This window comes from Oncorhynchus keta, chromosome 14 (assembly GCF_023373465.1).
Source record: "Oncorhynchus keta strain PuntledgeMale-10-30-2019 chromosome 14, Oket_V2, whole genome shotgun sequence".
Taxonomy (NCBI): Eukaryota; Metazoa; Chordata; class Actinopteri; order Salmoniformes; family Salmonidae; genus Oncorhynchus; species Oncorhynchus keta.
This window is the reverse complement of record NC_068434.1, coordinates 67,505,953-67,520,674: the sequence shown is the minus strand read 5'-3', so window position 1 is coordinate 67,520,674 and position 14,722 is coordinate 67,505,953. Positions and strand designations below refer to the sequence as shown.

The 14,722-nt window shown below is 45.1% G+C and overlaps 1 protein-coding gene across 7 annotated transcripts in view; it reads left to right on the top strand.

The window, feature by feature from the left end:
- Positions 1-14,722, top strand: part of LOC118393838 (transcriptional enhancer factor TEF-1) — a 55,532-nt gene that overhangs the window by 25,304 nt on the left and 15,506 nt on the right. The window lies entirely within an intron of this gene.

Below are 14,722 nucleotides of genomic sequence, written 5' to 3'. Positions count from 1 at the left end.
GCCAGAACAATGGGCCCTGGACTCTTGTTGTTGTTATTTGTTGACCAGTGGGTGACGGGATGCTATTGGCAGGCGCTTAAATAGTGCTAAAGAGACGGCTTGCTCGCAGACGGAGATTGTGTGCAACGTTTTTGAATATTGAGGATGCTTTTGGTGTATCCATATGTCAGGGTTAGATGAAGGAAAATCCTTGTAAATCTCTTTCTGCTGGATTTGTTTAGTGGCATTTAGGGACTTTTCGGTATATTATGTAAATCCATCAGCATACAGTGGCTGGTATGAACAGCAGTCTCAGTTTGTCTTTTGTAGGTCAGGACCTCAGTTGGTTTATCAATGTCCAGACACAGGCTCCTCATCAGAATGGAATGTACCATGGAATCTCAGATGGTTTTCTTAGAGACTGTGAGAACCCAGACACATTTATACACAGACAAAGCAGGCACACATACATGCATGTAGGCTAAACACACACACACACACACACACACACACACACACACACACACACACACACACACACACACACACACACACACACACACACGCACACACACACCTCTGTCCTAAAATGATCAACACTGAGGCTGTTTTTATCCTTAAATGATTGTACAAAATACAACGTTCGTTTTTCCCATGTAAAGGACACAATCGTGTTTTCAAGTTCCATCCTGTTCTAACAAGAGCAGAAAGAGCACTTTCTTAAGGTGCCATGTAATTCCTGACATGCAGGGAAGAGAGAGGGTTACAGTGTGCTCAGTTGTGATTTGACCATAGTGAGGTTTGCTCAATGTTTTATCAGGAAAGGTTTGCATGTGAGAGCAGGGTTAGGTTAGTAGGGAATATTCTGCTGCCTGTGTGTGTCAGGGACTTTATGGGGTGTGTCCCAGCAGGGAAGCCTGTGTGAGTCTCTATAGAGCTGGGCTGGTTTCAGGTTGCACGCTCCCAATTGGCTGCTTTTGTTTGAGTAAAATGCTGGAACTCTGGACTTCTTAAAGATACAGTGTCTTATGCTCTCCATTCATGTACAGCATCAGTTTAACACTGATGATGGTACCATTTTATATTTATGAAACACATTCTACTGATGAGACCAACCATTCTACAATGATAAAACCATTTTGTGTAATATATTTTTTTTAATTTCACCTTTATTTAACCAGATAGGCCAGTTGAGAACAAGTTCTCATTTACAACTGCGACCTGGCCAAGATAAAGCAAAGCAGTGCGACAAAAACAACACAGTTACACATGGGATGAACAAATGTACAGTCAATAACACAATAGAAAAATTGTATACAGTGTGTGCAAATGAAGTAAGGCGGTAAGGCAACTAATAGGCCAATTTAGGTATTTACACTGGAGTGATAGATGTGCAAATGAGGATGTGCAAGTAGAAATACTGGTGTGCAAAAGAGCTGAAAAACGAAATCAATTATGGGGATGAGGTAGGTAGTTGGTTGGATGGGCAATTTACAGATGGGCTGTGTACAGCTGCAGCGATCGGTAAGCTGCTCGGACAGCTGACGCTTAAAGTTAGTGAGGGAGTTATAAGTCTCCAACTTTAGTGATTTTTGCAATTCGTTCCAGTCATTGGCAGCAGAGAACTGGAAGGAAAGACGGCCAAAGGAGGTGTTGGCTTTGGGGATGACCAGTGAAATATACCTGCTGGAGCGCTTGCTACGGGTGGGTGTTGCTATGGTGACTATGAATGAGATGAGATAAGGTGGAGCTTTACCTATCAAAGACTTTTAAATGACCCGGAGCCAGTGGGTTTGGCGACGAATATGTAGTGAGGACCGGCCAACGAGAGCATACAGGTCGCAGTGGTGGGTAGTATATGGGGCTTTGGTGACAAAACGGATGGCACTGTGATAGACTGCATCCATTTTGCTGAATAGAGTGTTGGAGGCTATTTTGTAAATGACATTGTGGAAGTCAAGGATCGGTAGGATAGTCCGTTTTACGAGGGTATGTTTGGCAGCATGAGTGAAGGAGGCTTTGTTGCGAAATAGGAAGGTGATTCTAGATTTAATTTTAGATTAGAATGCTTAATATGAGTCTGGAAGGAGAGTTTACAGTCTAGCCAGACACCTAGGTATTTATAGTTGTCCACATATTCTAAGTCAGAACCGTCCAGAGTAGTGATGCTAGTCGGGCGAGCGGGTGCGGGCAGCGATCGGTTGAAGAGCATGCATTTCATTTTACTAGCATTTAAGAGCAGTTGGAGGCCATGGAAGGAGTTTTGTATGGCATTGAACCTCTTAACACAATAGAAGGTTTGGAGGTTTGTTAAAACAGTGTCTAAAGAAGGGCCAGACGTATACAGAATGGTGTCGTCTGCATAGAGGTGGTACAAAGAATCACCGGCGCAGCAAGAGCAAAATCATTGATATATACATAGAAAAGAGTCGGCCTGAGAATTGAACCCTGTGGCACCCCAATAGAGACTGCCAGAGGTCCAGACAACAGGCCCTCCGATTTGACACATTGAACTCTATCTGAGAAGTAGTTGGTGAACCAGGCGATGCAGTCATTAGAGAAACCAAGGCTGTTGAGTTTGCCGATAAGAATGCGGTGATTGACAGAGTCGAAAGCCTTGCCCAGGTCAATGAAGACAGCTGCACAGTACTGCCTTTTATTGATGGCGGTTATGATATCGTTTAGGACCTTGAGCGTGGCTGAGTTGCAACCGTGACCAGCTCGGAAACCAGATTGCATAGCGGAGAAGGTACGGTAGGATTCTAAATGGTCGGTGATCTGTTTGTTCACTTGGCTTTCGAAGACTTTAGGAAGGCAGGGCAGGATGGATATAGGTCTGTAACAGTTTGGGTCTAGAGTGTCTCCCCCTTTGAAGAGGGGGATGACTGTGGCCGCTTTCCAATCTTTAGGAATTTCAGACGATACGAAAGAGAGGTTGAACAGACTGGTAATAGGGGTTGCAACAATGGCGGCAGATAATTTTAGGAAGAGAGGGTCCAGATTGTCTAAAATGGAATCCGTAAGAATGGAATCTGTACTGTATCTCTATATTTTTCAACCAGTGCTCCTAAAGCCTGTCATTTAATGTTGGCAGCAGATGTTGAAGCATGTGATTGTATGACCAAGGTAAGGCCCATAGGATTCTCAAATGTACAAACTGTAAGTCTGTTTGTGAAGAGGATCATGAAGAACAGTTAGGAGATATGCTAGCCTTGCCAATAATGCAGTGTTTATCGCAGCGAAGCAGACAAAGGAGCTGCACTTAGAAGACTTCTATATTCATATCTCAACAGCAGAGAAATGATCACATTGGGCACGTTTACTATCATTAACTATTGTGGTTGGTCTGTATCACAGGCAGCTATCTCTTCTAGACTGATTGGAGCTGTCAGACTGTTACAGCCTTGACAGAGAGGATTGTGTGTGATTTCTCTGTTGGCAAAGGATAGAATTCCCTCACAACTTTGAGAGATAAGGTTTTTACTTTCAGCCCGTGTGAGTTAAAGAGAAGCACACAGGAGAAGGAGAGGCAGACCACATCAGGGCCACAAAGTTGGGCTTTTCATTTACACATATTGGTCGCTGCTAACAGGTTTTTCTTTGTGTTCAGATGCCAGATTGATCCTGAGAGATTGAAAATATTGATTTAACCCTGTGAGGAGGCGGGTGGGGGTGCCTCCCTGCCTGCCAGCCAGCGTCATGTTCACACATCGCCCGCGCTCCGCTACAAGTTCCTCAGGGGACTCCTAATTACCGCCGCCCTCACAGATTAGTCCAGCAGCCAGTCTGACTGTAGCCCGACTCACTGGTTGTTTATTTAATCCCTCCCACCTTCTCTCTCTCCTCCTCCCCCACTACTCCTAAAAGACACACCCCGACCCAACGGCCAGGCCTGCCTTTGCAGTAGTGTATGTGATGATACACTCAGTGGCTCCTAATTGATAGAGTGATTCAGACTAGTGCTGGCTGCGTTAATTGTTCCCCGGTGAGCGCATGTATTGCTCTGAGAGGGGGGAGTAGGCCTCAGCCGCAGGCTCGCCTGAGCAGGACAGGCCAGGGAGAGAGGACGTAGAGCCGGCCAGGGCCTCTGAGTGATGGGTGGCGCCCCTAACTCCTCGCCCCTGTCCAAAACACAGTCAACATTTAGCAGAGGTTAGCTGGTGTAATCCTCTCTGTGTCTCCGTGAAGACCCGGGTCAGTAACCTGTTGATATCTGATGTCCTGTTAGCTGGATATAAAATACCCCACCTTTAACCTCTCACGATTAACCTGACTCATTACCTCAACCACTCACTGGGCTTTTAACCCACTTTAAGGTCAGTTAAAGTGAAGTATTGATTTCTTTTTGGTGTTGGCAGAAATAAATAGATTTCTAAAGAGGTATTAATTACATACAAAGACATTATACGGAGAAATGAATTGATCCGCAGTCAGATTTCCAGCCACCGAATGAGACTTTTTATCCATTAATCAGGCCTGAAGACTAAACACAGTGCCTTTGAGTGTCTGTGAGCACCGACCTCCACTGGGTTGAATTATGGATGTGTATCAGGAGTCGCAGGAACTTGGCAAAAGCCCATTCAGCTGGCCACTTTCTGCGGGTGAAAGTGATGGTCTACTACCACTGAATGCTTGTAGATCCTGGTTGCATACCATGCTGTTACTCACTGTGGAACAACAGTTATATCACATGACAATGATTAAGTAGTGGATATTGTTGGACGGCTCGACGACTGAATGAGAAACGTTACTCAAGTTTGGGGTCTGCTGCTCTGTTTGTTCTTTGTTTTCTTAAGACTATAGCCCAAATATAGCCTAGCCGTTCCATGGAAGAGCTCACCCTTTGTAGCCCTGATCGTCAGAAGGAACTGCTTCTATTTTCTCAATCAATCAGCAAAGTCCTTATATTAGAAACCACAAATTAACAAACTGCAGAAATGGGATCGATGAATCTCTTGAAATCAGTGTATCTAAGAGAAAATGTGATTATACTTCAATAAATATAAGATCTTATCTTCTCATAAGAACTTATATCTTCTCATATCTTCTCATAAGATCTTATCTTCTCGTAGATAAATACATTTTAGACGCAAGTATTAAAAATATAGGTTTATGGTAGTTTTGCAACGTATATTTGTCTGCAACAGATTACTAGCACATCGATTTTAGAGAAATACTGTAAATGTATTTGAGTAATAGTTTTGAGTAATAGTAGGCCCCTGTTTCTAAAATGACAATCATGTCATTACATTTGAATGTGACTTTCTATCATTTCACATTGTATGCTAAAGGTTATGCAAGAGATTGGGAACGTCATTATATCTATGTCTTTGAAAGTGGACTGGATTACGTCTTTTTGTTTGTGGAGCTCATTTTATACATAAAATGAGCTCTTTTATATTACACGTGATATTATGTAAGCATAATCTTAAAAACATCATCTGTTCGTGTAAACCCATATGTGAGTTTAGTGAGTTATTCGAGGGCATTCGTGTTTCGTAAATGGGTGATATGAATCTCTGTGGTTTCTGTCTGCCCCACCGGCCTGTTTGAGAAGTCCTGAAGAGGGGACACATTACTTAATGACTTTTTAAACCAAATTCATTAACTCTTCACATTTCTTCTACAGTGTTACATAAGTGCCCTCATGGATTGGGTTCATTTTTTCATGTTTCTGTTTCAAATGAGCACAGAATTGTTGTGGTCTGTGGCTGTATGAATGAGAAATACCCATGTTGAGTGTTCGGGCTGAGGTCAGAGCCGAAAGCAAACAGCCACTGATGTTCCATTTCTCTCTCCCAGAGACATTAAGGAGCCTGCCCTACATTTACACAGGCACACAACAGGCTCTACAAATCAAATAGTCAAATCATGGATTGTGGAATTTTGGGTGGAGGCTTCAATGAATGTACAGACTGCAGATGACAATCAGAATCCCTCAGTATGTTTCACTTCAAATAATTCAGAACAATATTCTTGAAAACTATTTGCACAAAAAAACGAACATATGGTCTTTGTTAATCCTTGTTTCCTCTAACTCAGCAGCATGGCACCATGCGATGGATTATCAAAGTGAGCTGAGTGAGTAGGATGTAGAGGATGTGTATACGTGTGTTTGCGTGTGACCGTGCCCTCTCAGCAGGAGGCAGATGGACACACACACACAGACGGCCGCTCTAGAAGATATAAAGGCTTAGATATATAGGCTCAGATGGATGGATGGGACGTGTGTGTGTGTCATCGTGGGGGGTGGGGTAAACTATTGTGACCCTAAAAATGTCCAGAGTGTGTGTGATCGTCGACATGCCGACTTTGACCTTGAAGTCTTTCTTAGGGCACCACGCTTTAAATGGGGGGAGGGAGGGGGTTAAGGAGGAGGAAGAGAGGAGGGAGTTTCTTTGAGCCACACCTTCACGGGGAAACACCTGCAGGATCTTAGCAACTTCAAGCCTTTATTTTTAGAAGCATTGGAATTGTTTCAGCTAGCCTCTCGCTCAAAGGACAGACCTATTGTTTTGTTCAATACAATACAAACAACATACATTACATTACATTTAAGTCATTTAGCAGACGCTCTTATCCAGAGCGACTTACAAACATACTTTTGCAGTGTGGTTATGTTTAACGATTATAAAATCTGGGCTATCGTTACGTAAAAATATTTGTTTTATTATTTTGTACATATTCAAATGTAGGTTACTGGAAACTGACAGCCACATGTAGGATACCATTGTCTGTCACCTGTTCAACTTCCAGGCCACAAGTCTCCTTTATTGTTAGTGACAGGTTCTCCTCTTGGCAAGCGCTGTTTCCCAGTGTGCCGCTGTTCTTGTCAAGTTAAAGGCTTTCTGCCTCCTCTACCCACACTCTGATCCAGCCAGGGACCCTCCTGCTGAATGCCTCCTCTACCCACACCCTGATCCAGCCAGGGACCCTCCTGCTGAATGCCCCCTCGACCCACACCCTGATCCAGCCAGGGACCCTCCTGCTGAATGCCCCCTCTACCCACACCCTGATCCAGCCAGGGACCGTCCTGCTGAATGCCTCCTCTACCCACACCCTGATCCAGCCAGGGACCCTCCTGCTGAATGCCTCCTCTACCCACACCCTGATCCAGCCAGGGACCCTCCTGCTGAATGCCCCCTCTACCCACACCCTGATCCAGCCAGGGACCCTCCTGCTGAATGCCTCCTCTACCCACACCCTGATCCAGCCAGGGACCCTCCTGCTGAATGCCCCCTCTACCCACACCCTGATCCAGCCAGGGACCCTCCTGCTGAATGCCTCCTCTACCCACACCCTGATCCAGCCAGGGACCCTCCTGCTGAATGCCTCCTCTACCCACACCCTGATCCAGCCAGGGATCCTCCTGCTGAATGGCCCCTCTACCCACACCCTGATCCAGCCAGGGACCCTCCTGCTGAATGCCCCCTCTACCCACACCCTGATCCAGCCAGGGACCCTCCTGCTGAATGCCTCCTCTACCCACACCCTGATCCAGCCAGGGACCCTCCTGCTGAATGCCTCCTCTACCCACACCCTGATCCAGCCAGGGACTCTCCTGCTGAATGCCTCCTCTACCCACACCCTGATCCAGCCAGGGACCCTCCTGCTGAATGCCTCCTCTACCAACACCCTGATCCAGCCAGGGACCCTCCTGCTGAATGCCTCCTCTACCCACACCCTGATCCAGCCAGGGACCCTCCTGCTGAATGCCTCCTCTACCCACACCCTGATCCAGCCCGGGACTCTCCTGCTAAATGCCTCCTCTACCCACACCCTGATCCAGCCAGGGACCCTCCTGCTAAATGACTCCTCTACCCACACCCTGATCCAGCCAGGGACCCTCCTGCTGAATGCCCCCTCTACCCACACCCTGATCCAGCCAGGGACCGTCCTGCTGAATGCCTCCTCTACCCACACCCTGATCCAGCCAGGGACCCTCCTGCTGAATGCCTCCTCTACCCACACCCTGATCCAGCCAGGGATCCTCCTGCTGAATGCCTCCATATTGTTGCTTTAGTCTATTGTGATGCTAATGTCAGCCTGAGACCCCTGAGTCATCTATCAGGGATGACAAGGAAGTCAGGCCTATTGTCTGAACCTGCTACTCCATCCACATAGATAGAGAGGCTGGCCTCTGGCCCACACTGCATTCTGGGACAGGAAACCCAATGGAAAAGGATCAATGCCGCTCTTACTCTACCCAGACAGGAAAACTGTCTAGCCGTTTACATTGACAAGCATTCATGTAATCAACACTTACATAGATGTCTGTGTCTGTAGAGGGAGGGTGGGAGTTATATATATATATATATGTGTGTATATGTATGTATATAGAGAGAGAAAAGAGAGAGAGAAAAGAGAGAGAAAGAAAAGAGCGAGAGAAAAGAGAGAGAAGAGAGAGAAAAGAGAGAGAGAGAGAAAAGAGAGCGAGAGAAAAGAGAGCGAGAAAAGAGAGAGAGAGAGAGAAAAGAGAGAGAGAAAAGAGAGAGAGAGAAAAGAGAGAGAAAAGAGAGAGAGAGAGAGGTTTGAGAAAGTCCCCTGTAGTGCTCCTTGACTTACAAATGAATGTTTTGAGACAGGAGAATGTGTAATAGGTGCTTTACCCAGTAGTTTCCTACAGCACAAGGTTCTAAATATTGGGTTGAGATAATGACTGAGCAGTGCCGTAACATCTTACAGCGTGTTAAGCTTTCACAAGTCTAATTCAGGTTAAGCCTGGGCGAAATCACATTGGTGGTTCATTTTGGGCTTTGACAAGTGACACTTGAGAAAATTACATTGTAATGAGAATGAATGATAGATATGTTTGGCAGGGCGGGGCGTGTGGGTGAGAGGTTGCCCCCTGTGCTGTTCAAGGCGTGTCCCGTGCTCCTACTAAGAGGAGAGAGTTAAAACCACATGAGTGAGCGCACCGCTGGCTGACATGGAGCCAGGCCCAGCACGGTCTCAACATCCATTGACATCATCGCCCACCGCCAGACCAGATGTGACTGTGGTTGTGCCTGCATTAAACAAAAGTGCTGCTACAGGAAATGATCGCCTTGAAAAGGAGGAGGGAAAAAAACCTTCAGGAAAGCGTTGTTATTACCACTCAAAGGACGTAACCAAGGCAGTTAAAACGTTTAATACACCATAACCTAAATTAGCCCAATGTTTATCATATGTGGGTGTATTGCTTTGGGGCCTTTTCAGATTTAATCATCTTTTCATTGATATGCCAGTGGAGATGCTTTGTTTACAATGGCCTCTGGGTGCATGATCAATGGCTAATGTATGCACATCAAGCTCACTAATTGACCAGCACACCCACTGGAGAAATGTATCACATCACTGCCATGGCTAGGCTGAGTTCAAGTTCTGAAGGGTCAGCTCCATTTTAGAGCAAAATGAAGCTCTCATGCCATATATATTTAGTGGATATTATGTCCACATGACCCAGATCTATCTCATTCCCTTCTTCAGATGAGGCTCTAGCACTGATGTTTTTTATTTTTTTATTTTATTTAACTAGGCAAGTTAGTTAAGAACAAATTATTATTTGCAGTGAAGGCCTAGGAACAGTAGGTTAACTGCCTAGGTAGAACAACAGATGTTTACCTTGTCAGCTCAGGGATTCGAACTAGCAACCTTTTGGTTACTGGCCCAACACTCTAATCACTCGGCTACCTGCCGCCCCCATGTTCTCCTGGCAGGTGACAAAAGTCAGGCCACAGCACCACCTGTCTTCCCCCGGTGTCACTCACCACTCATAAGTACTTTAGAATTTGGGCTGAAGCAGAAGGACATGTGGGATGAACTATCTTCAACTCAAACGTCAATATACTGTATCTCCTGCAAGACTCAGCTTCTTTGCTTTTCATAGAGCAGCTAATGATGGAAGTTTTGTTAGCAGTGATTAGTTTTAAATACAGAGACAGTAATGTGATGGGAATGGAAGAGGAGAGAGAGTCAAGACGTATAAATGATGCGAAGGGCTTACCAAGAAAAACTTCCAAAAGGACTCATTCAAGGTAGAAAGGAGTTGGAGCGCTCAACCAGAAAATGACACAGTGGGGATTTTTGAAACGTTGAGAAAGCCTCTATAAATTTCAGAGGAAATGATTGCTAAAGAGCGAGTTCAACTCTGAGTAATGCTAATGTTACTCAAAGTAGTGTGATGGAACATTGTCAGAATACGCACAGGGAAAGTGGAGGAGTTGTAAATAAACTGTGAGTCTGTTCTTTTTTGGGGCAGCAGGCTCCAGCAGCACCAGAGGGGGTATGAGTGGGGTGGGGTAGAGGCAGTGTGGGGGCTGGCGGTAGAGGGGTGTTGGATGGGAGCTAGGAGCAAGCAGACACAGCAGCTGTGTAAACCCCAACAGTCCATGGGGGATAGAGCGGGGGGGGACTTTCCAGTGACTACTGCTGTCTCACTGAAAAATGGTCTTCTTTTTACAGTTTTAATGGTGGAACGTGTTATGTGCTACAATAACTACATACCTTAGATGTTTCAAACCATGAACGAAGTGGTGCTGCTGTCTGAACCATGACAGCTAATAGGCCTAAGCAGCAGGTCATCCATCACATGTTGAATTGAAACATTATCCTATTAAAAGTGTGTTTGTGCACCCTTACCGTCCAGCGAACGTTACCGGAGCATGGGCTCTTGGACCAACAGGCTCCGAGACAGATTCTACCCCCAAGCCATTAGAATGCTAAATAGCCATAAGACTGCTAAATAGTTCATTAATGGTTACCTGGACTATCTGCACTGACTCTATGCAAACTCACAAGACTTTATATACACACTCACACACACAGTACATTGACACACTCACACAAATCCCTCAAGCATTCACACACACACACACACACACACACACACACACACACACACACACACACACACACACACACACACACACACACACACACACACACACACACACACACACACACACACACACACACACACACTCTCTCTCTCTTCTACAGTCATCCTGTGCTGCTGCTACTCTGTTCTTTATTTTACTCTTATTATTATCTATCCTGATGCCTAGTCACTTTACCCTGCATTCTTGTGTATTTTATTCCTCTTGTGTTCCATTTTTTAAAATGATTATTTTTTAACTCTGCATCGTTGGGAAGGACTCGGCTCGTAAGCGAGCATTTCACGGTTAAGTCTACACCCGTTGTATTCAGCGCATGTGACAAATAAAATTTGATTTGATTTTTGATTGCAGGGGAAGAAAATGTGCATTCCTGTGGTCAGGCTTGAGTGGACTGTGACTTTATTCTCTACTACTATTGTAACACACCCAGCAGGGCTAGGGACCAGGGTGAGGCTGTCCCGGGATCCTCCCAGGGAGGAAGGATGCTATAAGGGCCAAATTAGACTTCTGTCTGAATGAAGAATCAGCTGCTGGGGGACAATCCCAGGAAGAGTGGACCGACTGGCTCTTTGTGGTGCTGTGGTTTGAGTGCCATTGATATGGCCCAGGACCTTCAGGGTCATTGAGGGTCAGAGGAGACCATTCTTACCGGGGGGGAGGAATCCACAGAGCGACTCTACTCTGGGGGTCACACCATAAATATCTAATCCTTTTCCTGCTGCTTTGAGTGACAACAAGAACCCTCCTTCAAGAGTTAACTCCCTCAGTCAACCCGCATCCCCACGTCATGACTTTCCCCGTTTTTCTCTAGTGGGGCACAACTATCCACCCGTCAACCTGAATGAAAATGAAATCACTTGTCCTTACGATGGTCCCAACTCCCATAGATTGAGAGCTTCCCCCTCAGCAATTATCTTCCAGCGCTCTGTAACTCAGGCGGATGCCCAGGGCATCATCGGTTACGATGCAGGGTTACTTTTGCCCAGCGGGAAACCTCTGGAGGAGAGATGCAGAGGAGCCAGGCCAGCGTAAAAGTCTGGTCTTGCGTTGGGAGAAGGTGTTAGCCAACATGTTGACAGATAGTGGAGTAAAACAGGTGGCTGCAGCGTCTTTAGGGGTGATAATTCATCCCAGTCGTATACCTCACTAAATAAGATGAACAGCTCATGTCAGCTCTGACTCTTACCTCCCACAGAGTGGAAATAAGCATGTGTGATGAAGCAGAGATGGGAGCCTTATGTTCATGTGGAGGAAAGGGTCTATCTTGATTCACAACAACTTTCAACTCCCATTGGTTCTCACTGTTTAGGGCACAAAAATCTGTTGATTCTTATTTGAATTGATTGTTCTCATTTGTATGAATGTAATTACTTCTTTCACTTTAGTTAAGTCAAAATGTTCATGGCATCGAAAAGCTTGCTTGACCCAATGGCAATTGTTTCCAATTATGTTATGTGCTTTTAAAAGAAGAAAATAAAAACCCAAAGATTTACTTGAAACCAACTGTACTTGAAAAAGTGTGAATAAAAAAGTAGAGAGAGAGAGGGATGAATAAAGTCATGTGACACTGCTTAGGTTCCAGTGAAATGAGAAGGCCGGACTTTAAAATGTTGCATTATTTGTATTTCTTTATTTGATTTATTTAACCTTTATTCAACTAGGCAAGTCAGTTAAGAACAAATTCTTATTTACAATGACTGCCTACCCCGGCCAAACCGGGAATTAGAACTCTCAACAGGGGTAACTGTTGACTCCAGGCACTGTGCCACATCTCCCAGAGTAAAACACAAGTGTTGATTAGTTTATGGGAGACACAGTATTGCCCCTTCGAAACTTTTTATGTAGGAGGAGGGCAGTTGAATAAAGTGGATTCAGAGTGCTGAATGTGGCCAGTTGCTGTTTTAGCAAATGTTGTTTTGCAGTGGAAACACAGGAAAGAAAGCAGGCTTGCCAAGACCCGCTGAGCAGTCTTTTTTCAGCCTGGTCAAGAAAAAAAATTAAATTCAGCGGTAAGCATTTGTGTGCTTTGATCTAGGAATCAGGCGTCTGCGTGAATGCCCTTATTGTCATGTTATGTGTACACAGTGTGTGAATGATTGAAAATAGCGCGGCTCCCAGGTTCATCTGGGAGAGATGACAGTGCTGGGAGGCCCGGGCCGGGATTGAAATCCCCCAGATGCTGTTTATTTTTCCAGGGGAAGGAAACTTAATTCAGTCACCCTGGCCTTGTCTAAATGCTCCTTGCGAGGAGGCAAGACTTGGGTCACGACTCTCGCCACACCCCTCCCTCCTGGTGCCTCGCCCACAACAATCCCCAGCCCCCGTCACGCAGCTGAGCAACACCTGTCTGGGTGTGCCAGACACATGGAGCAAGGTGTTGAGCTACACAACATGTGTTTACTTAACTTCTTCAGTTTTTTTCAGTGCGTTGATTTAAATGTGCTATTTTGAAAAGGCACGGGTTATATCTGCTACATCTTTCAAAAGAAACTGAACATTTGAAATGCTTATATGTGGAGCCAGTAGTGAAACTAGCGGCTAATACATTTGATAAAATTATTATTATATTATTATTATAAAATAGTGAAAGCAAAGATCTTGGCATCCAAAACCCTCTGGCATCCAAGAGAGAGACAGAGAGAGAGAGAGAGAGAGTCAGCCCGAGAGAGAGACATACAGAGAGAGAGAGAGACATCCAGAGAGAGAGACAGCCAGAGAGAGAGAGAGAGACAGCCAGAGAGAGAGAGAGACAGCCAGAGAGAGAGAGACAGAGAGAGAGAGAGACAGCTAGAGAGAGAGAGAGAGAGCTAGAGAGAGAGAGAGAGAGAGAGAGAGAGATAGAGAGAGAGAGTGAAAGACCCTCTCCGTTGACAGGTGTTGTTAATGGCAGTAACTCGAGGGGCAATACCCAGACTGAATGTCCTTTCATCTGGCACACCTGAACAGAGCGCGCTCCCTGGGTTCACAGCAGGTGGAGGCTTCTGCCTGGCTGCCTCGGTGTGACATTACACAAACAACAGGCAGCACATACAGCCCCAGCCTAACAACCCAGACCTGCCTGCCACCACCTCCAATACGCTTGTTCTATACTTCACTTTAGTCACCATCCCCATGTGCAGCATCTGCATTAGGCCATCCACTACCTTTCACAGGAAATATTGTAGCTTTTCCATTCTGAGAACACAGTCACTGCTCCGTAGCCAATGTACCGTTGTATATTGATGATGCTAAGTGAAATATCAAGACAAGGCCTTTCATTGAGCTGGAGAAAAAAAGCCTGTTTGGTTGTTTAAAGGACGTGTTGCATTACATGGGAGGGAGAAGTAGGTCCATGGCATTGGTTGCCTTCAGCTGGACACATAATTAGAGTGGCTCCTTACCTATAATTTGCGTAATAGTTTTGGGGTGGCGGTATGTTATTACCATATGAAAAGGCTAAGCAGGGGTCATTGTGCATCGCTACAGCAATTAGAGGCGAGCTGCGGGCAGAAGAATGTTTGGAGCTGCCATTAATTGGAAATCACTACAAAGCCCATGCTTTAATTATCATTTAGTGAGAACAGCACTGCTTAAATTAATATATTTCCATTGCCATTATTTACAGTAACAGTATGAATGTCTGGATCAGTTTCCTTTCATAGAGTGAGGCTTTGAAGAGAATGGAATTCAATTAGATGAATTTGAAAGGCTGTATGCTTGTTGTAAGGCTTTCGCATGCTAATGCAACATGCCGCTTTTACATTTAAATGGGATTTTTGTTTGTTTGTTTGTCGAGATGTATATAGTATAAAGTAAATGTCTGATGATTATACAGTATGATGCATATTTGACTATTGTGTGCTTCATTTGTGTAATTGTAAATTGAA